The 27876-nt window shown below is 37.9% G+C and overlaps 1 long non-coding RNA gene and 1 other non-coding gene across 2 annotated transcripts; both read left to right on the forward strand.

The window, feature by feature from the left end:
* The first annotated feature begins 16136 nt into the window (after positions 1–16136).
* LOC112788179 (small nucleolar RNA R71) lies at positions 16137–16244 on the forward strand. Its single transcript, XR_003195555.1, has one exon. It is a non-coding gene; the product is annotated as a small nucleolar RNA R71 (small nucleolar RNA).
* Positions 16245–19945: 3701 nt separating this feature from the next.
* Positions 19946–20573, forward strand: LOC112784388 (uncharacterized). The gene is made up of 3 exons (XR_003193871.2): positions 19946–20069; positions 20334–20436; positions 20517–20573. It is a non-coding gene; the product is annotated as an uncharacterized lncRNA (long non-coding RNA).
* The last annotated feature ends 7303 nt before the right edge of the window (positions 20574–27876 follow it).

A 27876-nucleotide genomic window follows, 5' to 3' on the forward strand; every position in this document is an offset into this window, starting at 1 on the left:
GCGTCGCAAGGAGAGGGGAGAAAATAAAAACAAACAGAGAGTCACGCTGGAGCGTGGCTGGAGGCGTGCCAGTGGCACAAATCGTCCCACGCGACCGCGTCACCGACGCGTCCGCGTCACATGGGAATAATGGCCTCCCACGCGACCGCATGACCCACGCGGCCGCGTGCCCTAATTTTCGACGTAAAAAGGGTGCACAACGAATTACTGTGCGCGAGTGGTGCTGGATTGGTGCTGAACGCACAATTCTATCCACGCGGACGCATGGCTCACGCGTCCGCGTCGTTCCCTTCTGAAGCCCACTCACACGATCACATGCCCCACGCGATCGCCTCACCCCAAATTTGGCAAATATATCAATTTGAATAGAGAGTTGTGCAGGCGCGAAGCTGCACTAGTGCCAGAAGTACAACATGGGTCACGCGACCGCGTGACCGACGCGACCACGTCACCTTACTTGAAGCGCAATCGCGCGAATTCGTGCCCCCCGCGGCCGCATCGCCTGCGCCGCACAGCTCAAACTTAATTGCCAAAATATCTTATCTTCCTCTTCTCCAAATCCTAATTTCTCTTTTCCCTCCTTATTTCTTCCTTCTCCCTTCTTCCTTCTATCTCCCCTTTCTCTCTCTCTCTTTCACCTCCATTAACAAGGTTTTATTTTCTTCTTCCCTCTTTCCTTTTCTATCATTCTTCTTATTTTATATGTTATTTTCTTTTCTTTCCTTTTTTCTTTTCATTATCCATATTTTCTTTCTTCTTCTTTCCTTTTTACATGGTGTTAGAATTTTATTCGCGTCATTATTCCTCATTATATGCTTGTGAATTGTTGCACTTGTTTGACAATTATATATTATTTTTTAAAGGATTGCTTGCATGTTCACTTTAATACTTTCTATACCTTATCTACCATGCATGCTATGTGTTTGTGAAAAAGCCCATATGGCATTATGCACTTCTCTATGTTATTCTACTATTCAATGATGCTTTTCATAAACTCCCTTTACTATTGTATTAATTGAAAATAATTGTCAATACAAATGTGATGGTTTGTTACGAGTGATGCTTGATCTATGCTACTCATGCCTTTTTCCGGCATGCCAATAAACACCTTGCATTCACTTGTCATTATATGCACTAGCTATTTTTCATTGATGACTTTTCACAGGTACTCATGAGAATGTGTTAATGTCAGTTACCTCCTAATGTACATCCATCACCACCTTTTCCGTTCTCTTCCTTGCTATATATCTCTTTGAATTTAATTTACTTTCTCTTCCCTTTTCAGGATGGCCACCAAGAAAGGAAAATAGAAAGCTACTCCCAAACCACCAGCAAGAAGAGGAACTAAAAGAGCACTAGTGGCAGAGCCTTCTTCAACTACAGTCAAGCCCTCAACAAAAAGAGTTAAGAGGATCATAAAGGTTGATGAAAAGGAGAAAGCCTTTCAAGCAAAGGACACTGCGCGATTTCCCAATCGCTACTGTGAGCAGATGTTCCCCATCCTGGCTGAAAGGAGCTACAACAACGAACACCTTCTTATCCTCCTACCCAATATTGCTACTTTTGTTGAGCCGCAAATTGAACGAAGACAATGGGGTTTCCTACAGAGACAACCAAGGCAGGTCAATCTTTCTTGGGTAGTTGAGTTCTACTCTAACTTCTACCTGCCTACCCTGCAGTCTGTCTTTGTCCGTCAGAAGCAAGTCCCCATTAGAGAAGAGGCCATTCAAAAAGCTTTAGGTCTTCTCCCTATTCCAGAAGGATTGGACGCCTTTCAAGAATCCACACTCAAGCGCCAGATGTTCCAATTTGACTGGGAAGCTGTTCTCAGAGTTATCGCACTACCTGGCAGCCATTGGATCTACGGATACCATTGTACCCGCCCTAAGGGAATATCGGCTTCAGCACTTACCTTGGAAGCTCGCGTATGGGCACAGATCATGTCCCATTACGTCTTTTCGAGCAATCACGAGTCCTCCTTCACTGCGGACATGGCCGTTCTACTATGGTGCATCCTTACAGACCAACCTCTGAATCTACCAAGACATATCCGGAATGCCATGGGACACGTCCAAATCGTGGGCAACTTACCTTTTCCCGCCTTGGTCTCAGATCTTGTCTCAGTAGCTGGAGTCTCCTACAGAGCTGGGGACACCAAAGCCATGCTTCCACGGGATGATCAGTATGTCCCTAACGGGAAATACCTCAGACCTCCAGCAGCCACTACAAGCCTTCCTACTGCACCGGTTGAAGATATTCCTTCTTCAACACCACAAGCACCTACAACAGACGAACTGCTCCAGCAGATAATCGAATGGTTGGATCGGCAAGAACAGAAAGCGAAGTTAAGAGAGCGCCGTAACGAGCGCCGATTCAAACACCTCAAGGAGCTACTCAAGGGATACTTCAAGGACTCAGACACCCCGGACTCCACTTCCTTTACCAGTACAGGGAGCCATGATGGTCCCGACTGTGGAGATACTGCTACCAGCCCACCCCTGTTCCTGACAGATGGCACCAAGGACGGTGCAAAGCCTTAAGTGTGGGGAGGTCAGTCAGTACCTGACTTCCGGAGGTAATTTCTCTTCCCTAGCACTAATAAATTAGGATATCTTAGTTAGATTTTCTTTCTTTTATAGAACAGGATAAATTGTATAGTAATAGGTTAGTTGCATGCATGCTCTACTTGATTATAAAGACAATAAGTTTCTTCTAAGACTCTATCTTTGGAACAAAATTTCACTAATTTTTAAAAAAAATTTTTTATGATAAATCTCCTTGAAGATGTATTTGGAACATGATTTTTGAACTAAAGAACACACAACCTGTGAAGATTTGAGCCTTTATGCATGGTTACATTATTTAACCATAAATATTTTATTCTTGTGTGTTTACTTCTCTATGATTGTAATCTATATTTTGTTTCATCCTATATGTCCAATATTTATTATATTTGTATGCTTGCATATGATTGAGGCCATTATTTGTTTAAACTCACTTATCCAAATTAAGCCTAACCTTTTTAATTACCTTTGTTAACCACTTTGAGCCTTTAAATCCCGTTTGTTCTATATTTCACCACATTACTAGCCTTAAGCGGAAAAACAATTGTATATCCGAAATTGAATCTTTGGTTAGCTTAAGAGAGAATTGTGTGTGCTAGTTAAGTATGGGAAATTGTGGGAACAAAAGTTATTAAGGAAATGTGTCATGATAATACAATGGGAATTTGGATACCTACTCATATGAAACTATAAGAATTAAAAATCTATTTGCATTGATAAGCTATGTTTATTTTTATGTCTAAAAAAAATCAATAAATAAATAAGGGGACAAAATTACCCCAATGTTGAATTAAGAATTCAAAGATCAATGCACATATGATAAAATTAAAATAAAAAGTTGATACATGAGTATGGAATGTAAAAGGGAATTCTGGGTAACTAGGTATGAATTCTAAGGTTACACTAAATATATATAGGTTGGGTTAAAGCTTGGGTTAATTAAAGATTCAATTTATAAGCTCACTTAACCATATATGTATCCCTACCCCTACCTTGGCCCCATTACAACCTTGGAAAGACCTCATGATGTTTGCATTGGTATATTAACTATTGTTGATTGGTTAGGAGAAGAACAAAAGTTAGAGAACATGATTAGAGAAGGATAGAGTGATTACCCTATACACTAGAGAGATTAGAGCGTACATACATCATTAGTGAGTGTTCAATGCTTGAATTTCCATGTTCCCTGCTTTCATGAGCTATCTTCTTGCACTTTTATCTGTCTTACTGTATAATGATAGAATTAGTGGAATTTGATTTGCAATTGTTTTGAAGAGCTTATTTACTTTTGATCAAGTGGGCAAGAATCATATAGTTGTATTCATGTATATAGGATTGCATTGCATTGCATGAGTTTCTACATGTTCATACTTATTTATTTTATCTCCTTCAATTATGCATGAGGACATGCTAGTGTTTAAGTGTGGGGAGGTTGATAAACCACTATTTTATGGTTTATATTGTGTTTAATTGTGTGGCTTTATCATGATCCTTACCCACTTATTCATTAATTTAGCATGCATTTATATTTCCTTCCTGAAATTATTGCATGATTGAAAACTGCTTCCTAGAGACTTTTAATTATGCATTTTAATTCTCCTTTATTCCATTCAATGCCGTGATCTGTATGTTAAGCGTTTCAGGCTTTATAGGGCATGAATGAGTTGGATATTAGAAAGGAAGCTAGCAAAACTACAGAGTTTTAGTTTGGAGATCTAGTTTTTACTCCTTCCCTAGGTTTTCTCTCTAGACATTCATAGTTTTTAGGATTTACTTTTCGATTGCTCTTTGCATTGGGACACTGAGAAGAGTTATTACCTCATCAAGACTTCGTCATTCTAGTTCGTTTTCTTTACTTGGCTTACTCTTCCATGTTCTTTGCTTTGTTTAATTTTACCATTGGAATATCTTTTTGGATTATTTAATATAAGGATTATCTTTATTTTTTAATTAATTATTTTAATTTTTATTTACAATGTCTTTCTTTAATTCCTTTTCATATGCTATGAATTTTACATTCACAATGAGCGAGTAGTTCCCTAACTTGATGGGGAGTTGATTGAAGGGAACCCTTGAGTTGGAAAGCTTAAAAGAAAGATTGTAATTGGGTTTATGGTTGGATTGCCTTCTAGTCACTAACACCAATCTCTTTTAATTAAGTGGATTGCAACTTGTGAACAGACGTAGCATTCCAACTTGTTTGACTTTTCCTTACCTAGTAAAGGATAACTAAACAGGACAACTTTTAATTGTCAATTAATCTTGAGAGTATTCCAACAATAATAGGGATTCCAACTAATCAACTCCCAATCAAGGTTTTTATTTACATTATTCAAATTCTCCAATTTAATTTCCTGCTTACTCAACTCAAACCTTTTTGAAAACCTTTGATTAATAAAATAGCACACTTTTCTGCAACTCGTTGGGAGACGACCTGGGATTCATACTCCCAGTATTTTAATTTTAAATTTCTGTGACACCTTTCTAAATTGATAAGTGGATTTCTGGCGAGTTAAGAACTATACTTGCAACGTATATATTTTAACAATTTTTAATTCGCCAATTTCTGCTACCATCAACCTCCAAGAGTGCTTGTCCTTTAATTGGTTGTCAGAAGTTCCAACCATCTTCACTAAGCTTGAGTGAGGTCCTCTCCAAGACATGAGCTCCCAAAATTGATTCTCACAGGGTAATCCAGGGTCCCATATCTTGTCCTCGCACCCATCTTCTAGTTGATTGCCTTGACTTTGTCCGGGCGACGAGAAAGCAGAATTCTCATGAAAGCACCAAACTACTCTTCTGGGCCCACTTAATTGAGCATTACACCAATCCATGCTCGCCGATTTTGAGCTTCCAACCATAATGAATCTAGATTTACAACGCCAACCACTAAACATCCTCCTTTTCCGCTTAATTCCACAAAGCGCCCTAAGTTGGCCATCCGCCTCAAGCAGACCATACTCAAGTGGGATAATAAAGCTGAGAGTTAGAAGTTTTACCCACTCAAGTGGAAGATTGGATGGTGAACTAGGTGAAGGAGTACCCAAAGGTCTTGATAAAGCAAGCTCTACTCCCGTCCATCCTCTTCTAGAAGTTTCCACCACTCGGCAAGGTTCTTCAAGTTTCTCTTCTTGCCAAGCTTCCTCAAGTTCACATTCTTCTTCACCAACTTCTTCTATCTCCTCCCCATCGCTTTCATCATAGATAAGAGGTCTAGTGAAGTCTACCTCTTCATTAAGTATGAGCATTTTGGGGAAGGACTCTTCAAACTGGAAAGGATCATATGTTGATGTGGAATCATCATAGATAGGAGGGCTTGTTGCTTGGAACACTTCTTTCGGTTCTTCACTTACAATCGTTTTTGGAGGTTGCACATCCTTCTCAAGATTGATTTCTAGTCTACTGGGAAAAGGCTTAACAAGATTGTTAAGGGAATTAGTCAATGTGGGAAAAAAATCACAAGTGATGGAATCCACTTCTTGATCATTTTCCTTTAACTCTCTGTTTACTTCCACAACTTTACTCTCCTCTTTAACATCCTTTATATGCTCAACATATCCCAAACATCCATCCACTACTTCCTTTTGTTCACTAATCTCTACCTTCTCCTCTTGTTGCACTTCTTGTCCCAACTCTTCTTCCTCACCATGGAGCTTCAAGTTCACTCCCTAACTTGGCTCCTTGATAGTTTTTCCACATTCAACAGTGGGAGTACTTAGGGTACATGAACCTAGGTGGGATCTTAGGTGATTCACGGCATCTACCATGCTAGCAATCCTTGCTCTTAGCTCCTTAAACTTAGTTTCATACTCCTCTTGTCGCCTTAAGATATGAGATTCAAGGTCTCTCAATTCTAACATGAAGGCTTCGTCAGGAGGTAGTGGTGGAAGATAGGGTTCAGTGTTTGAGGGAAGATTGTTAATGTTGGAAGGTGGTTCATATTGGTGGAATTCTTGAGGTAGTGTATGTGGAATTTATGGTTCTTGGGAGTATTGGTATTGGGATGGTGGTTGTTCTATATGTGATTCAAATGGTGGTTGATACGGTGTGTATGAGTTATGGTCATATGGGGTTGAATGGTGGTGTGAGGCTTGGGAGTATGGTGTATGGCTATATTGAGGAGTGGGATCACATGCATATGATGATTGTGGTTGACAACCACAATGAGGGTCATCACACACATTGGATTGATACACATTAGGATCAGGATTATACCTATAAGAGTTCGTAGGAGGTTGTTGCCATGAAGGTTGTTCATAAGCTTGAGGTTCCTCCTATCCTTGATTTCCAAATCCTTGATGTATATCCTCATTGGAGCTTCCATTTCCTACAACATAGTTTGAATTACACTCATAGCCAAAAGGATGAGAATTCATAGTGAAAGAGAAAAAAAAATTAATAAGAAACAAAGAAGATAAAATCCTAAACTAGCAAAAACTAGCAAACAAACCAAAATTCAAGCTATTCACAATATATACAATAGCCAATAACATAGCATCATTGTGTCCCCAGCAACGGCGTCATTTTGATGAGTGTTGAACTCTTGTTGACATAGAATTTTTCAATTGAATTATCGTTGGAAGTATAGTTCTAGACCAACAAAAAGTCCTCTCATACAAAAAAATTTATAGTTTTGTCACAGATAACAAACACCTAATAAAAAATAACCGGAGTATTTGGACTCCGGGTCGTCTCCCTAGGAAACAATGTAGTGCTTAGTTATTGGTTATAAAGGGGTAAAGAGGGGGGTTTTGGTTCATAAGAGGGCAAGAAAAGTAGATTTGGCAAGCAAGTAAAGAAAGCAAAATAAAGGACTCTTGGCTAAAACTTGAGTAATTGAGATCACCATCCTTGTCAACAAACCGAAAATTGATAATCATGAGAGGCCAACCTATTAAGTCTACTTCCCAAAAGCTTTAAGTACGTAAAATTTACTCATAATCTTGAAGTACGTCAAATAGATTTGATCACATCCACCCTTAAGTCCTAACCTACCTACTAATTAACTTAGTAATGGGTTAGCGTCAATGGGTATCAAATTGATCACCATGGGTTCTCAAATCATCAATTCCATCATACCCGATGACTCAATATTACCCAATTCCCTTGGCTTAGACCAAGAGTTGACGAAACTACTCAAAAACTAAAGAGAACATTTCATCAAACACATAGAGTGCAATAAAAGTAAACTTCATAAATTGCAAGAATAGTAACATCTAACAACTACTAATGTGCAAGAAAATTGAGATCAACAACTCAAATCAACAATGAAGAAACATCAAGCATTAAATTGCATTAAAAGTAAATCAAATCTAACATGAGTTCATCATCACAAAAGAGAGCAAAATGAGAAATTAACATCACAATTAAGAGAATCAAGAGGTAGAAATGAGAAATTATAAAAGAAACAAGATGAAATCAAGTAATTAAACATGAATCTAAGATAATCTAACCTAATCCTAACCTAATTCTAGAGAGAAGAGGGAGCTTCTCTCTCTAGAAAACTAACTAAAGGCTCATGTTGGCTAAACTAATTGCTCCTCCTTTGCTTGGACTTCAATTCTGCATGAAATACACTAAAAAACAAGTTGGATTTGGGCCTGGGCAGCTCAGAAATCACCCCAGCGTTTTGTCTTTAAGTGGGCCATATAAGAGTATTGGCGCATGCGCGCCAGGTGCACGTGCGCGTCAATTGGCAAATTTTTCCATTCGCGCGGACGCGGCAAGTACGCGTGTGCGTCTATTGGCGAGACCACTTTTGCGCATGCGCGCCTTGTGTGCGTGCGCGTCCTTTGATGCATTCCCAATCTTTGTTTCTTCATGCATTCTCCCCTTTGTATGCTTTTCTACTCATTTCTTCCATCCTATACCTGCCTTATAAACCTAAAATCACTCAACACACACATCAAGGCATCGAATGGAATCAAAATGAATCAAAATTACCAATTTAGGGCCTAAAAAGCATGTTTTTACACTTAAGCAAAATTCATGGGAGAATTACAAAACCATGCTATATCATTGAATAAAAGTGGAAAAAGGTGGTAAAATCTCCCAAAATAAGCACAAGATAAATCACAAAATCGGGGTTTATCAGGCGGCATTCCAGCCGTGTATGAAATCATATCCTCTGTAAGCAATCCTTGCGTTACAGGTGCGGCATTCTAGCTATGTATGAATTAATATCCTCTGCAAGTGATCCCAGGTTATCAGTTGCAGGTATAGCTCTCAATAGCTGTGTAGCACTGGAAAACGCTATGTGGTAGTACCACTATCTATCTGACTGCCTTCATGCAGCAGATCATCACATAATCATTCTCATTACCATCATTCATTATCATTCTCATTATTCATCATCACTTTCACATTCTTATGCAGTACTTCTTTCTTTCTCCGTTCAATCATACTATATAAACTTAACAGCTTTTACTTTTACAACATATTAACTCAAACCATTTCTCTTTATCAGATTACTCTTTTCTCTATATTTCTTTACTTTTCTCTGGTTACTCTGTTCTCTGTGTTTCTCTACTCTGCTCTGATTTCTCTGTTTAATGTATGTATTTAAAGCTTGTGTAAATTTTGGTATGAATAGTTAACCTGTCCCAAGTATAGGTTCATTAAGTCTATATTGAAACAGTTTAACTTTTCATATAATACCTAACCCTAGTCGCAACTCAAGGACTAACTATGTTGCCCTAGTTCGTTCACTAATCTCTGTCTGTTTCAGTCATTAAAACTTTACAAACTTTTTCTTTGACTTTTATCTTTTCTTCAAAATTTTATCTTTCTTTTATCTTTGCCTCACTAACATATTATTACCACTCCCTAAGTGTTTTATGAAGGTAATTATGAGATTCTGCGCTTAAAGTTGTCTTTCTAAAGCTTTTACAGAAAACTGCCTTTTCCGCATTATTTTATTATTTTTATTAAAATATTATTTTTAATTAAATATTATTATTTAATATTTTATTATTATTTATTATTTTATTATTAATTTTCGAAAATTAACTTTACTTTAACCTTTAACCTTTAAATTTTACTTTTTACCACCCGTAACTTTTAATATTTCTACTTTAACCACCCTAACTTTTGGAAATTACCAAATAACCCCACAAACACAAAAAATTTTACTTCCTTCCCCTTTTTAAGATCTAAGGCCTGTTCTTCCATGTTCTTCATCACATTCAAAGTCTTCTCTGTGTTCTTCATAAATTCTTCAGATTCTTTCTCTGTTTTTACCCGTTTTTCAATCTTTTCAGCAACCGATTTTTACCATAATGTAAAATAAAATTGCAGCCACTAAAGCCCCATCTTTTCCACATGATTTCAACACAAATTGAACCCCAATTTAAGGGTTAGGATTTCATTTTCCAGCAGCCACAAGAACACAAGTTCATAGCTTGAATTTCGTCAAATTTTATCAATTTTTCACCAAAATTTCAACAAGTATCACTCATATAAACAATTAATTTCAAGCATAACCAAACCATATAATAATCACACAACTCAAACACAATTAATCAAGATTAAATTCGTCAAATCCTACCTTGATTTGCTGCTCCAAATCCGGTTACTCTTTGAAGTGTTCTTAAAGCACTTTTTCCTCCTAAAACACATCAAGAACAACTTTAAAACTGTAAACCATCAACTAAACGAACTTCAGCAGCATGTTAGGAAGGTTATCCTCACCTTAAACATGCAGGAAATCAAAGATCTTTGGCCCACAAGTCAAGCTAAGCAAGAGATCTAAGGAAGAACATCAAGAAAACACTTGTTTAAGCATGTTTCCTTGAAAACCGAATTGAAGAGGGATGGAGACAACCATCTCACCTTATTTCCAGCCTTGATATATTATATGGTTATTGTTGCACGAAATTGTGATCATCAATGGCGCCAACAACTTCGTACGCACAATTGTAATCTCAACTCTTTGTCACAACTCCGCACAACTAACCAGCAAGTGCACTGGGTCGTCCAAGTAATAAACCTTACGTGAGTAAGGGTCGATCCCACGGAGATTGTCGGCTTGAAGCAAGCTATGGTCATCTTGTAAATCTCAGTCAGTCGGATTCAAATGGTTATAGAGAATTGATAATTAAAAGATGAATAAAACATATAACAGGATAGAGATACTTATGTAATTCATTGGTGAGAATTTCAGATAAGCGTATGAAGATGCTTTGTTCCTTCTGAACCTCTGCTTTCATATTGCCTTCTTCCAATCATTCATACTTCTTTCCATGGCAAGCTGTATGTTGGGTTTCACTGTTGTCAATGGATACCTCCCGTTCTCTCAGTCAAAATGTTCCAAATGTGCTGTTACCGCACGGCTAATCAGCTGTTGGTTCTCGATCATGTTGGAATAGGATCCATTGATCCTTTTGCGTCTGTCACTACGCCCAACACTCGCGAGTTTGAAGCTTGTCACAGTCATCCCTTCCCTGATCCTACTCGGAATACCACAGACAAGGTTTAGACTTTCCGGATCTCAGGAATGGTCGCCAATTGATTCTAGCCTATACCACGAAGGTTCTAATCTTAGATTAGAAACCCAAGAGATACACATTCAAGCTTGTTTGCATGTAGAATGGAAGTGGTTGTCAGGCACGCGTTCATAGGTGAGAATGATGATGAGTGTCACAGATCATCACATTCGTCAGGTTGAAGAATGAGTGTATATCTTAGAAAAGAAGTAGGCGTGAATTAAATAGAAAAACAATAGTACTTTGCATTAATTCATGAAGAACAGTAGAGCTCCACATTAATCTATGGTGTGTAAAAATTCCACGGTTGAAAATACATAAGAACAAAACGTCCAGGCATGGCCGACTGGCCAGCCTCCCAAAGAGGATTCAATCATCAAAACATGATTCAAAGATGATTAAAGGATGAAAATACAATAGTAAAATGTCCTATTTATAGAGAACTAGTAGCCTAGGGTTACAGAAATAAGTAAATAATGCAGAAATCCACTCCCGGGCCCACTTGGTGTGTGCTTGGGCTGAGCATTGAAGCTTTCACATGTAGAGACTTTTCTTGGAGTTAAACACTAGCTTTTGTGCCAGTTTGGGCATTTAACTCCAGCTTTTATGCCAGTTCTGGCGTTTTGACGCCAGAATTTTTACGCTGCCTTGGAATGCCGGTTTGGGCCATCAAATCTCGAGCAAAGTATGAACTATTATATATTGCTGGAAAGCCCAGGATGTCTACTTTTCAACACAATTGAGAGCGCTCCAATTGGGCTTCTGTAGCTCCAGAAAATCTACTTCGAGTGCACGGAGGTCAGAATCCAATAGCATCTGCAGTCCTTTTTCAGCCTCTGAATCAGATTTTTGCTCAGGTCCCACAATTTCAGCCAGAAAATACCTGAAATCACAGAGAAATACACAAACTCATAGTAAAGTCCAGAAATGTGATTTTTATTTAAAAACTAATAAAAATATAATAAAAACTAAAACATACTAAAAACATACTAAAAATAATACCAAAAAGCGTATAAATTATCCGCTCATCACAACACCAAACTTAAATTGTTGCTTGTCCCCAAGCAACTGAAAATCAAATAGGATAAAAAGAAGAGAATATACTATAAATTCAAAAATATCAATGAAACTTAGCTCCAATTAGATGAGCGGGACTAGTAGCTTTTTGTCTCTGAACAGTTTTGGCATCTCACTTTATCCCTTGAAGTTCAGAATGATTGGCATCTATAGGAACTCAGAATTCAGATAGTGTTATTGATTCTCCTAGTTCAGTATGTTGATTCTTGAACACAGCCACTTTATGAGTCTTGGTCGTGACCTTAAGAATTTTGTTTTCCAGTATTACCACCGGATACATAAATACCACAGACACACAACTGGGTGAACCTTTCCAGATTGTGACTCAGCTTTGCTAGAGTCCCCAATTAGAGGTGTCCAGAGCTCTTAAGCACACTCTTTTTGCTTTGGACCACGACTTTAACCGCTCAGTCTCAAGTTTTTACTTGACACCTTCACGCCACAAGCACATGGTTAGGGACAGCTTGGTTTAGCCGCTTAGGCCAGGATTTTATTCCTTTAGGCCCTCCTATCCATTGATGCTCAAAGCCTTGGATCCTTTTTTATTTTACCCTTGCCTTTTGGTTTAAAGGGCTATTGGCTTTTTCTGCTTGCTTTCTTTTTCTTTTTCTTTCTTTCTTTTATTTTTTTCGCCATTTTTTTTGCAAGCTTTTCACTACTTTTTCTTGCTTCAAGAATCAATTTTATGATTTTTCAGATTATCAATAACATTTCTCCTTTTTCATGACTCTTTCAAGAGCCAACAATTTTAACATTCATAAACAACAAATTCAAAAAATATGCACTGTTCAAGCATTCATTCAGAAAACAAAATGTATTGTCACCACAACAAAATAATTAAACTAGTTTCAAGGATGAATTCGAAATCATGTACTTCTTGTTCTTTTGTGATTAAAACATTTTTCTTTTAAGAAAGGTGATGGATTCATAGGACATTCATAACTTTAAGACATAGACACTCAGACACTAATGATCATGTAATACAGACACAAACATAGATAAACATAAAGCATAATTTTTGAAAAATAGAAAAATAAGAGCAAGGAGATTAAAGAACGGGTCCACCTTAGTGATGGCGGCTTGTTCTTCCTCTTGAAGATCTTATAGAGTGCTTGAGCTCCTCAATGTCTCTTCCTTGCCTTTGTTGCTCCTCCCTCATGACTCTTTGGTCTTCTCTAATTTCATGGAGGAGGATGGAATGCTCTTGGTGCTCCACCCTTAGTTGTCCCATATTGGAACTTAATTCTCCTAGGGAGGTGTTGATTTGCTCCCAATAGTTTTGTGGAGGAAAATGCATCCCTCGAGGCACTCAGGGATTTCATGATAAGGAATTTCCTCATGCTCTTGTTGAGGTCCATGAGTGGGCTCTCTTGTTTGCTCCATCCTTTTCTTAGTGATGGGCTTGTCCTCTTCAATGAGGAGTCTTGGCCACAACTTCATAGAAGTGGTCTTGATGGACCTTTGAAATGAATCTCTCCATCTCCCATGACTCAAAGGTGGAAGCAATTGCCTTTTCCTTCCTCTTTCTAGAGATTTCTCCGGCCTTAGGTGCCATAAATGGTTATGAAAAAACAAAAAAGTTGAGCTTTTCCACTCCAAACTTAAAAGGTTTGCTCGTCCTCGAGCAAAAGAATAAAGAAAGGAGGAGAAGAAGAAGAGATAGAGGAGATGGAGGTGTGTGAATTGTTTGGACAAGGGGGTTTAGGTGGTTATGATGTGGAAAAGGAAGGAGTGATGGTTTGAATTTGAGTGGGTGGGTGTAGGTGGGTTATATGATGGATTTGAAGGAGTAATAGAGGTGATTGGTGGAGGTTATTTGGGGAAGAGTATTATGAAAAGGTGTGAAGAAGTGAGAGAAAGTGAGTTGATGTTGGTGGGGATCCTGTGGGGTCTACAGATCCTGAGGTGTCAAGGATTTCTCATCCCTGCACCAATTAGGTTTGCAAAACGCCCTTTGCTGCCAATCCTGGCGTTAAATGCCAGGTTGCTGCCCATTTCTGGCGTTTAACGCCAGCTTCTTGCCCTTTTCCAGCGTTAAACTCCAGTCTAGTGCCCATTTCTGGCGTTAAACGCCCAGAATGGTGCCAGACTGGGCGTTTAACGCCCATTCTGCTGCCCTTACTGGCGTTTAAAAGCCAGTAGGCTTCTCCTCCAAGGTGTGCTATTTTTCATTCTGTTTTTCAGTTTGTTTTTGCTTTTTTAATTTTTTTTTGTGACTTCACATGATCATCAACCTACAGAAAACATAAAATAACAATAGAAATTTAACATAGATAAGTAAAATTGGGTTGCCTCCCGACAAGCGCTTCTTTAATGTCAGTAGCTTGACAGTTGGCTCTCATGGAGCCTCACAGATACTCAGAGCATGATGATGGCCTCTTAACACCAAACTTAGAGTTTGGTTGTGGCCTCCCAACACCAAACTTAGAGTTTGAATGTGGGGTTTTGTTTGACTCTGCATTGAGAGAAGCTTTTCATGCTTCCTCTCCATAGTTACAGAGGGAGATCTTTGAGCCTTAAACACAAGGGAGTCCTCATTCATTTTAAGGACCAATTCTCCTCTGTCAACATCAATCACAACTTTTGCTGTGGCTAGGAAGGGTCTGCCAAGGATAATGGATTCATCCATACACTTCCCAGTGTCTAGGACTATGAAATCAACAGGGATGTAGTGGCCTTCAACCTTTACCAAAACATCCTCTACAAGTCCATAAGCCTGTTTCCTTGAATTGTTTATCATCTCTAGTGAGATTCTTGCCACTTGTACCTCACGGATCCCTAGCTTCTCCATCACAGAGAGAGGCATGAGGTTTATGCTTGACCCTAGGTCACATAGAGCCTTCTCAAAGGTCATGGTGCCTATGGTACAAGATATTGAGAACTTTCCAGGATCTTGTCTCTTCAGAGGTAATTTCTGCCTAGTCAAGTCATCCAGTTCTTTGGTGAGCAAGGGGGGTTCATCCTCCCAAGTCTCATTACCAAATAGCTTGGCATTTAGCTTTATGATTGCTCCAAGATACTTAGCAACTTGTTCCTCAGTAACATCTTCATCCTCTTCATAGGAAGAATACTCATCAGAGCTCATGAATGGCAAAAGTAAATTCAATGGAATCTCTATGGTCTCAGTGTGAGCCTCAGATTCCCATGGTACCTCATTAGGGAACTCCTTGGAGGCCAGTGGACGTCCATTGAGGTCTTCCTCAGTGGAGATCACTGCCTCTTCCTCCTCTCCAGGTTTGGCCGTGTGGGTTATGTTAATGGCCTTGCACTCTCCTTTTGGATTCTCTTCAGTATTGCTTGGAAGAGTACTAGGAGGGAGTTCAGTAACTTTCTTACTCAACTGACCCACTTGTGCCTCCAAATTTCTAATGGAAGACCTTGTTTCAGTCATGAAACTTTGAGTGGTTTTAATTAAATCAGAGACTACAGTTGCTAATTCAGAGTGGTTCTGCTTGGAATTCTTTGTTTGTTGCTGAGAAGATGATGGAAAAGATTTGCCATTGCTAAACCTATTTCTTCCACCATTATTGTTGTTGAAGCCTTGTTGGGGCCTCTGTTGATCCTTCCATGAGAGGTTTGGATGATTTCTCCATAAAGGATTATAGGTGTTTCCATAGGATTCTCCCATGTAATTCACCTCTTCCATTGCTGGGTTCTCAGGATCATAAGCTTCTTCTTCAGATGAAGCTTCTTTGGTACTGACTGTTGCTACTTGCATTCCAGACAGACTCTGAGAAATCATGTTGACTTGCTGAGTCAATATTTTGTTCTGAGCCAATATGGCATTCAGAGTATTAATCTCAAGAACTCCTTTCTTCTGACTTGTCCCATTATTCACAGGATTCCTTTCAGAGGTTGACATGAATTGGTTATTTGTAACCATTTCAATGAGTTCCTGAACTTCTGCAGGCATCTTCTTCAGATGAAGAGATCTTCCAGCAGAGCTGTCCAATGACATCTTGGATAGTTCAGACAGACCATCATAGAAGATACCTATGATGCTCCATTCTGAAAGCATGTCAGAAGGACACCTTCTGATCAATTGCTTGTATCTTTCCCAAGCTTCATAGAGGGATTCACCTTCCTTCTGTCTGAAGGTTTGGACTGCAACTCTAAGCTTGCTCAATTTTTGAGGTGGAAAGAACTTTGCTAAGAAGGCACTGACTAGCTTTTTCCAAGAGTTTAGGCTTTCTTTAGGTTGTGTATCCAACCATGTTCTAGCTCTGTCTGTTACAGCAAAGGGAAAGAGCATAAGCTTGTAGACCTCAGGATCAACCCCATTGGTATTGACAGTGTCACAGATTTGCAAGAATTCAGCTAAGAACTGATGAGGATATTCCAATGGAAGTCCATGAAACCTGCAATTCTGTTGCATCAGAGAAACTAATTGAGGCTTAAACTCAAAGTTGTTTGTTCCAATGGCAGGGATTGAGATGCTTCTCCCATAGAAGTCGGAAGTAGGTGCAGTAGAGTCACCAAGCACCTTCCTTGCATTGTTGGCATTGTTGTTGTTTTCGGCTACCATGGCTTCTTCTTGTTTAAAAGTTTCTCTTAGGTCCTCTATAGAGAGTTGTACTTTAGGTTCTTTTAGCTTTCTCTTCAAGGTCCTTTCAGGTTCAGGATCAGCTTCAACAAGAATGCCCTTGTCCTTGCTCCTACTCATATGAAAAGAGAAGAGAAGAAAATATGGAATCCTCTATGTCACAGTATAGAGATTCTTTGAGGTGTCAGAGGAAAGTAAAAATAGAAGGATGAGGTAGAGAAGAGAGAATTCGAACTTATCAAGAGGGATAGAGTTCGAATTGCTAATAATGGAGAAGTGTTAGTCCTTTAAATAGAAGGATTTGAGAAGTGGGGAAGAATTTTCGAAATTAAAGTAAAAAGATTTTGAAATACACTACAAGAAAAATACCCATTCAGCCACACTTTTTTTAAGCTACATTTGAAAAGCATAGCCTATTCATAGAATAGGCTACGCTTTTCTCCGTGTTGCCTTTTTATATGAGAAAAGGATACACAATTGTGGCATCATTTAAAAAGTGTAGCCTTAGGTATTTTAGAAATCACTTATAAAGCGTAGCCGTAGGTTAATATCTATAGGTTCACTTTTTGTATCAAAGGAGACGCTTTTAGAGAGTAGCCTATTCATTAAGTTTTGGGTGCGTTTTAAAAGTGATGCCTAATGTATGAGATCAAATCCTAACACTTAGTGAAATTTTTATTCCTCTTTCAATTCTCACCAAAAGCACACACGCACACAGCACCTTCAATTGGAGGAACCCTCACCTTCGCCATTCTCACCTACGATACTCATCACCTTCGCCTTCTCACCATCGCTGTTGACCGTCGCCACCCAGTCACCACTCACCACATGGCTGCGCCACTCACCAGTCACTAGCTCACCGCTCACAAGCTCACACTCTCATCCTCACTCACACACACACAAAAGAGGGAAAAACCAGAAAAGGGGAGAACGGGAAGAAGAAGAGAAGAAGAGAGGAGAGGGGAAGGAAAGAGAGGACGACACCGGCTAGGGCTCTGCCGTGCGGACCATCATCGTTGCGTGCGCTGACCGTCACCTCGCATCGCCATCTTGTGCACTCACCGTCGCCGCTCAGCATCATCGTCGCATGTGCTCACTGTCGCTGCTCAGCATTATCGTCGTCGCTCAGCATCGTCATCGCCGCTCACCTGAGAAGGTATGTATCGATTTTCAGTTTGTTCTGTGAAATTTGGGAGGTTTTGGGTTCCAATTTTAGGATTTTTAATTAGGGGTTGTAGCTTCTGGATATGACACTGATAGGAATTGGGGGTTTTACTGCATGAATGGTTTTAGCTTCCTGGTAGCCGAGAAGCATGTAGCGCAGAGCACTCGACTCCTCAGCTGATGAAGAGTCCTTGATTAAATTCTTGATCTCCTTCACAACATCCAAGTAATCTGAATCCGATAACCACAATCCATTAGTGGAAATTCTTCAGCTTTATCACAACAACACAAATTCAGCATTTTCTATATTGGGAGAGAATCACACAGAACAGAGGAATCGAGGCAGAGCACCTGAAAAGAAAATAGGAGAAGTGCATGTAGAATGTGTGGTTGAGATAGCATACTTGTGCTCTCCATAAGAGGAAGGGTAAGAGAAGAGAGGATCCTGAATTAGATCCAAAGGGGAAGATCTGAATAAGCATTTGGATTGAGAGAGAATGGTGTAGAGATCCTAAGAAAACTATAAGCATTTTACATTACTTTTTAGACGCAACTACTATAAGTATTGTTAATTGAATGCTCTTTGCATATCTTTCAGTTGTCAAAGATGTCGGTAGAAATGACCTTGCTGCTTTAATTGATAGTTCACAGGTAAAGTAGATGTTTTAACTCTCGGAAACAATGTTTCAATTCCATATTTCTGTTTTGAACCCACTCTCCCAAATGTTCATTAAGAACATATATGATGTCCTCTCATGCATAAACCCTTTGAGCTTGAAAGTTGAAATGTGAACAAGCCCATTTAACTATTTACAGTTCACGATATTAGCTTTTGTTAGTTCTGCAAGGAGAGTTTAGCCTTCTGCTTCTCTAGTTATCCTTGTATACAGTATATAAATCAATGTCCCACTTTATATGATTTTTTTTATCATCTCAATAACTAAAACTTAATTAAGTTTAAGTTTTTATTCCTGAGTTTTCTGTATTAAAGGTTTGTAATATATATTGTTTTCATTATCAAAGGAAGTGGCTAAGAAGTCCTTGGAAAAAGCTGCAGAGTGTGTGAGATGCCTTGAGGAAGATATGGCAAAGGCTAGGTAAGTTGTTTATTTGTTCTCAGATGCATCATACTGTATTTTATATACTATTGTGTGCAGTAATTACTTAAAATATGATATGATGACTATAAGAAGCCAATTAACTCGATGCCAATTATAAAAATTTAGGGAAAGAGTCAAGGGTGCCAAGGGTGCGGATGCAATTCTGTCCTTTGAAAAGTTCTGCTGCAATCTCCCCAGATCTCTTCTTCAGGTTCCGGTTTCTATTTGGATTAGACTATGTACTTTTGTGTCTTAATTGTGATTAGACTATGTGTCTATGTGTCTTGATCAAATTACTGAGGATTGTTTCCTCCAGATTTAGGTGCTCCAATTGAATATCTATAGTTTCTGTTTCATGATTTGTTGGTTTGTTTGTGAATATTTGAAATTTGGAATGCTCTGGCTGAGTTGATATTGTTGTTGATTTTGAACCTAAACTTTGGCTTTTGTTGTTGCAGTTTCATTTGAATTTTTGGATATATTATAATCAGTTCATACATACAAAATCCACCAATATCATGGTTTTGCAGATTGACGAAGAGCTTCTTCAGGAAGTGGTTAATATGGGATTTGACAGAAATCAATTGGTTGAATCTTTATGCAACAGGATCCAAAATGAGGTCTGTGCCCTTCATTCTCTCCTTTCGTGTCTTCTTGATTGTCTCTTATTATTATCTATATATTTCTGGGTATATTGGGTATCTTTAACCAAACCTGAGAGAAGTCAAGGTGTCTCATTTTGCCGATCCTTCTGAAACCTTATTTGCCATATGGCTTTTTATTTTCTGTTTATAACTTACTTCAATTTCTCTTGGTTTACAGTCACTAAGAAAAATGAACCACCCAAATATTGTGAAGCTAAAGGAAGTTATTCGAGAAAGTGACATTCTGTACTTTATTTTTGAGTACATGATGGGTGGCCAGTTCTTCATTAGATGTAGTCTGCATCATCTTGTGCAAAGTTCAGTAATTGATGTTTCAATTTTTTGGGTGATTTAGGAATGAAACCTGTACCAACTTATGAAAGACAGGGAGAAGATGTTTTCTGAGGGTGAAGTTAGGAATTGGTGTTTTTAAGTTTTCCAAGGTCTTGCTTATATGCACCAGCGGGGATACTTCCACCGTGATCTGAAGCCTGGTACGTTTATCATTGCATCCGAATCCTTTGTTAAATGTGCTATATGATAAAATAGAGAACATGCTTTGAGTATGTTAGCTTTTTTTTTCAAACTTCTCAAGAATTACCTAGCTTTTTCTATCAATTATGAATCATTTAGGTTGACATTTTAATGAAGTTGTTATTGTGCAGCAAATGGAGATTTATACTATGGTCTATTCTGATTAATTTTATCACTTCATTGCAAGTTTTGTTTTGACACAATGTATACTCATTTTTTTGCAGAGAACTTGCTGGTTACCAAGGATATCATAAAAATTGCTGATTTTGGCCTAGCACGTGAGATCAGTTCACAACCACCCTACACTGAGTATGTCTCCACACGGCGGTAAGTGCTTTCAACTTTTGTATGTAAATTGTTCAGTTGTGTGTTGTGCAGTTTATAAGTTGTACGCTGGCTTCTGTTAGGTATCGTGCTCCTGAAGTGCTACTTCAATCTTATCTGTATAGCTCCAAAGTTTGACACATTGTAATTTAATCTTATATATTGATGGGTAAATTACTTTAATTAGTAAGAATCTCTAATCCACAAATGTTTATGTTTTGGTTGCTGGAATCAGACTATTTCATGAACAGTATTGTATGACAAGAACAATATTGTATGGCAATGACTTCTCAGCTTTCCGAGGCAAAAAAATGAGAGCGGGCCTTTACGAATAGAGGATGCCAGAATCAGTTGCGCTCAATCGGAGAAGCCAAGAATTTGCTTCAATTCTTCAATATATGTTCAATTCAGTCGCAGATGTTAGGTGCTCTATTTGACATCAATTTGTTTTTTTCTCTTCTATCAGAAGATTAATAACTTTTATTAGAAGATACTTATGTAGGATACAATATTTTGGTTTTTTATAGTTTATTAGTAGTAAATTCTAAGTGGTCTAATGTATATTTTGATATGGGTATGTTTAATTTAGTGTGAGATGTATGAATACTTATTTATGGTCATCCCAATATTTTTAGTTCATTATAAATATATTTTGTTAAAGGATAATTTTTATTATTTAAAGAATATTGTATGGTATTATTATGTATTTATTTTTATTTTATAATTTTTGACTAATTTAATTAAAAAAATAGGATTATATATATAATCATATTACTAAATATTAGGTTTTAGAAAAAAAATTATTAGAATATATATATATATATATATATATATATATAGAAAAAAACAATGAGGGACATAAGGCTACACTTATATACAGTAGCTATAGTATACAAAAAAAAAAAGAGGGACCTAAGGCTACGCTTATAAAAAGTAGCTATGGTATACAATGTGGCTACGCTTTATAAGTGATGCAGTAGCGTTGAAAAGCGTAGCCTATTCTGAAAAAATGAAAGTTGAAAAGCGTAGCCTTTGGTCCTAGACAGCATCACTTGAAAAGCGTAGCCTATTCCCAAACGCCAAAAGCGTAGTCCTTGGTGCAGAAAAGCGTAGCCTTTGAGAATAGGCAACGACCGAATAGGAATCACCCCAAAAAGCGTAGCCGTAGCCCAAAAAGCGTAGCCGTAGCCTAAGGCATCATTTTTTTTCATTTTTGGCTACACTTTTCAAATGTACCTGAATGGGTGTTTTTCTTGTAGTGATAATTAAAAGAAATTTTGAAAATTTGGTAAATGATTTTTGAAAACTAAGATTGGGAAAGAAATTAAGTGATCTTTGGAAAAGATTTTGAAATTAGAAATCAAAAAGATATGATTGAAAATTAATTTTGAAAAAGATGTGATTGAAAAGATATGATTGAGAAGATATGATTGAGAATCAAATTAAAAGGGGAAATTTTTAAAATTAAAGTTGTTTACTTGACTAACAGGAAATTAAAAGATATGATTCTAGAAATAAAATTTGATCCTTTCTTAATAGGCAAGTAACAACTTGAAAATTTTGAATTAAATCATTAATTGTAACAAGGATTTTCGAAAATAGTAATAAATAAAAAAATGGAAAGAAATTGATTTTGAAAAGATATGATTGAAAAGATATGATTTGAAAAAGATTTGAATTAAAAACAAAATCTTCCCTCTAGTGTTCTCCTGGCGTTAAACGCCCAGAATGGCATCCATTCTGCCGTTTAACGCTCAAAATGCTACCTTTTTGGGTGTTTAATGCCCAGCCAGGTACCCTGGCTGGCGTTTAAACGCCAGTTTTCCTTCTTCATTGGGCGTTTTAAACGCCCAATTTTTTTCTGTGTAATTCCTCTGCTGGATGTTCTGAATCTTCAATTCTCTGTATTATTGACTGGAAAAGACATAATTTTGAATTTTTTTTGAGTTTTTAGTGATGAAACAATCAAAATAAAACTAATCGTAGAAAACTAAAATCAAACAAACAATGCATGCAAGACACCAAACTTAGAAATTTTCATATTAAAGACACTAATAAATTGAAAATGCATATGAAAAACAACAAAACACACAAAACAAGATAGATTAAAGATCAGAGCAATGAAATCATCAAGAACAACTTGAAGATCAATGAAGAACATAATGCATGTAATTTTCGAAAATTAGAAGAATGCAATTGACACCAAACTTAAGATTAGACACTAGACTCAAATAAGAAACATAAAATATTTTTTATTTTAAGATTTTATAAATTTTTTTGTAATTTTTTTCAAAAATTAAGTGGAAAAAGGGAAAAAAAAAGGACTTCAAAAATCTTAATGAGAATTCCAGGAATCATGCAATGTTAGTCTAAAACTCCGGTCCAGGAATTAGACATGGCTTACTAGCCAGCCAAGCTTTCAGTGAAAGCTTCGGTCCAAAATACTAGACAGGGCCGATGGCCAGCCAAGCTTTAGCAAATCATTACGTTCAACAGCAAGATTGATAGAAATCAACAAGCCCTTGTGATGATAAGTTGAAACCTCGAACCAAAAGTTTAGACATGGTTTCACAACGAGCCAGACTTCAATAAATCAACATGAAACTCTAGAATTCATTCTTAAAAACTCTGAAGAACAAAATAGAAATACAAATTTTTTTTGAAATTTTTCGAAAATTAAAAGGTAAAAAGCTTAAACATAAAATAAAATTACCTAATCTGAGCAACAAGATGAACCGTCAGTTGTCCAAACTCGAACAATCCCCGACAACGGAGCCAAAAACTTGGTGCACGAAATTATGATCATCAATGGCACCAACAACTTGGTACGCACAATTGTAATCTCAACTCTTTGTCACAACTCCGCACAACTACCAGCAAGTGCACTGGGTCGTCCAAGTAATAAACCTTACGTGAGTAAGGGTCGATCCCACGGAGATTGTCGGCTTGAAGCAAGCTATGGTCATGTTGTAAATCTCAGTCAGGCGGATTCAAATGGTGATGGAGAATTGATAATTAAAAGATGAATAAAACATATAACAGGATAGAGATACTTATGTAATTCATTGGTGAGAATTTCAGATAAGCGTATGAAGATGCTTTGTTCCTTCTGAACCTCTGCTTTCCTATTGCCTTCTTCCAACTGATGCCAGGGCATTTTGGCCAGTTTCACTGACCTTTTCTTTACTGTTTTTAGGGTAGTTTCTTGCATTTTCTTATAAAATAAGTTATTTTTGGGTAGATATTCACTTACATCTTGATTCAAGCATACATTGTGCACTTTACATGATTTCATGAGGATTTTGCATGAATTTAATGACAAATTGGATGTTGCATTTCCCATGACTTGGATTAGAACTTTGATGCACTTTATTGCTTGATTTCAGGACAAAAGAAGCAAGGAAGAACCACGTTAGTAGCCACGTTAATCTAACTAACGTGACCTCTAACGTGGAATGGGAGCTAACTTGCAAAGTTAATGAGAAAAGTAATCGCCAATAACGCCCTCGAAGCCATCATAGCCCACGTTAAGAGTCACGTTAACTTAGTTAACGTGAACTCTAACGTGGAAGAAGACAATAAGGCCAACGTTAGTGACACTCCCCTTTGTCACTAACGTTGGACCAAGCTCATAATTGGCCATGTTAGTTGCCATGTTAACTTAGTTAACGTGGAAGCTAACGTGGAGAGAGCAATTGGTCGCCAACGTTAGTGACACTTACCTTTGTCACTAACGTTGGGGTGAACCACCAAGAGCCACCATGAGCAACGTTAACTCCCACGTTAACTTAGTTAACGTGGAAGCTAACGTGGATAAAGAGGTAATGAGCCAACGTTAGTGACACTCACCTTTGTCACCAACGTTGGATATGGCTAGCATGACTACGTTAGAAGCCACGTTAACTTAGTTAACGTGGACTCTAATGTGAGAAAGAGGGGCACATTGGAATGTTAGTGACAAAGGTAAGTGTCACTAACGTTCTCGAAGGAGTGGCAAGATTACGTTAAGAGCCACGTTAACTAAGTTAACGTGGACTCTAACGTAGGGAAGGGGGAGGTTTATCAACGTTATTGGGAAAGGTAAGTCCCAATAACATGTGCGAAGGACCAAGAGGCAACGTTAGTGGTAACGTTTGTGCCACTAACGTTGAGGTTAACGTGGCTCATACTTGGGTGAGCAACGTTAGTGAAAAAGGTGATTGTCACTAACGTTCTCGAACCCACACTTTCACTTAACATTAACACCACTAACGTCCTGAGCTAAAAGTCCCTGCAAGCAAAGCTAAGCCCAATAATAAAGATAACTGCTTCAAACTCAGGATCCAAAAGCCCATACCCAAGACTTGAAGAGCCAACTAGAAGATCAGAAGAGTAGTATATATAGGAGTAACTTTGAATTAGTTTAGGGGGCTGAAAACTTTAGGGAGCCTTTGGCCTAGAATTACTCTCTGTATTTTACTTTCTCTGCACTTCTAGTTTACTTTCAGCATGTATTCTCCATCTTTGTTTTCATTTTCCAGAGCTATGAACAACTAAACCCTTTCATTGGGTTAGGGAGCTCTGTTGTAATTTTATGGATCAATTTTAGTTTTCATTCTCCTTCTTCTATCTTTTCTCTTGATTTTACTAAAAAGCTTTCGATCTTCATCCAATTGGGTAGTTATCTTGGAAAAGAAGTTATTCATACTTGGATCTCTTCTGAACCTTGAAAGAGGAATGAAGGGATCATGCTAGAAATGCTTTCTCATGCTGGACCAAATTGGGTGTGGATGGATATGTGACTATAATCCTTCCAACACTTGATTTGGGAAATGCATGTGGTATAATCAGTGACCATACTTCATCTCTTCTCATGAGCAATTGACCAAGAAATTGGCTATTAATCAAGATTTGAGAGATTGAATTTCAAGGAATTGTAATTCGATCACTTAAGATTGCCAAGGAGATCAATGAATGCATTGATTGAGGAAGAGATGAAAATGAACTTGATCCAGAGAATGCAACATCTCCTGAGCCCAATGAACTCCCATTTCTGATCTTACCCATTCTCTTTAATTTCTACATTTACTTTTATGAGCAATTACCCCATTCCCATTTAAGATTCTGCAATTTACTTTCTGCCATTTACATTTAGCTCTTTATTTCCAGCATTTACTGTTTCTGCCATTTACTTTCCCGCCATTTAATTTTCTGCAATTCTCAACTCAAATTCTGATTCGTTCAACTAGAACATTCCTCTAATTAAAGTTGCTTGATCAATCAATCTCTGTGGGATTCGACCTCACTCTATTGTGAGTTTTTACTTGACGACGAATTTGGTACACTTGCCGAAGGAAATTTGTTGCAAGACAAGTTTTCCGCGTATCACCAACCATTCATACTCCTTTCCCTGGCAAGCTGTATGTTGAGTTTCACCGTTGTCAATGGCTACCTCCCGTCCTCTCAGTGAAAATGTTCCAAATGCGCTGTCACCGCACGGCTAATCAGCTGTTGGTTCTCGATCATGTTGGAATAGGATCCATTGATCCTTTTGCGTCTGTCACTACGCCCAACACTTGCGAGTTTGAAGCTCATCACAGTCATCACCTCCCTGATCCTATGCAGAATACCACAAACAAGGTTTAGACTTTCCGGATCTCAGGAATAGCCGCCAATTGATCCTAGCCTATACCACGAAGGTTCTAATCTTAGATTAGAAACCCAAGAGATACACATTCAAGCTTGTTTGCATGTAGAACGGAAGTGGTTGTCAAGCACGCGTTCATAGGTGAGAATGATGATGAGTGTCACAGATTATCACATTCGTTAGGTTGAAGAATGAGTGTATATCTTAGAAAAGAAGTAGGCATGAATTGAATAGAAAAATAATAGTACTTTGCATTAATTCATGAAGACTAGCAGAGCTCCACACCTTAATCTATGGTGTGTAGAAACTCCACCGTTGAAAATATATAAGAACAAAAGGTCCAGGCATGGCCGAATGGCCAGCCTCCCAAAGAGGGTTCAATCATCAAAACATGATTCAAAGATGATTAAAGGATGAAAATACAATAGTAAAAGGTCCTATTTATAGAGAACTAGTAGCCTAGGATTACAAAAATAAGTAATTAATACAGAAATCCACTCCCGGGCCCACTTGGTGTGTGCTTAGGCTGAGCATTGAAGCTTTCACATGTAGAGAGTTTTCTTGGAGTTAAACGCCAGCTTTTGTGCCAGTTTGGGCATTTAACTCCAGCTTTTATGCCAGTTCTGGCATTTTGACGCCAGAATTTTTACGCTGACTTGGAACGCCGATTTGGGCCATCAAATCTCGCGAAAGTATTAACTATTATATATTGCTGGAAAGCCCAGGATGCCTACTTTCTAATGCAATTAAGAGCGCGCCAATTGGGCTTCTGTAGCTCCAGAAAATCCACTTCGAGTGCACGGAGGTCAGAATCCAACAGCATCTACAGTCTTTTTTCAGCCTCTGTATCAGATTTTTGCTCAGGTCCCCCAATTTCAGCCCGAAAATACCTGATAATCACAGAAAAACACACAAACTCATAGTAAAGTCCAGAAATGTGATTTTTATTTAAAAACTAATAAAATATAATAAAAACAAACTAAAACATACTAAAAACAATGCCAAAAGGCATATAAATTATCCGCTCATCAATTATGTAGAGAAAGAAGAGAGGATTATTTTGGTAAAATCGGAGTTTTGGTTTGAGTTTTAGTTCAGAAGAAATCAAGCTTTGAAGATTTGGAACTAAGAACTTTTCCCTCCTTTTTCTCTTAATGATTTTCGGCCACAATGAGCAAATGAGGCAACCTTGGGGGTTTTGGGGGTGTAGGGTGAGTTGTGATTGGTTGGCTTGGAGGTGGGTTAAAATAATATCAAAATATCTCAGTGTATAACTACTAAAACTAGATGTATCGGAACACTTGTAAAAATATCTCTAAAAATTCTTTTCTGAGCTACTAGCATAAATGGCACTAGTAACATATTTATTATGAGAATAGAACATGTATGATGAGGCCTTAGCATTGTTAAAGTCATCAGAGAGTGCTGGTGCTAGGCTACACCAGTAAACTGTGAACCCGGTTAAACCAATTTTCGATTTTTAACTAAAACTGACCAGGTAACCTTATAATATCATTCAAGAAGCTTCTAATACCCATGTAATGATAATATTTTCCTATTATCTCTCTTTTCTCATGAATCGAGTCCGGTTCATCAAACTGAGATTATTTACGAAAACTAGAATCAAAACTCTTAACCGATACGGTTCAAAAACAAGGTTCTTCACGATTGCGTTGTCGGGCTTGTCTCAAATAAGGTCCTAAGTTAAAGATAATATAATGACAATGAGGATTGAGATGCTTGATGATACAGAAGAGGTGTTCCCTTTACTGATCTTTCGGAGAAATCCGTGTCTTCAGAAAAGATCTCGCGTACTC

This window comes from Arachis hypogaea, chromosome 20 (genome assembly GCF_003086295.3).
Source record: "Arachis hypogaea cultivar Tifrunner chromosome 20, arahy.Tifrunner.gnm2.J5K5, whole genome shotgun sequence".
NCBI classification, from domain to species: domain Eukaryota; kingdom Viridiplantae; phylum Streptophyta; class Magnoliopsida; order Fabales; family Fabaceae; genus Arachis; species Arachis hypogaea.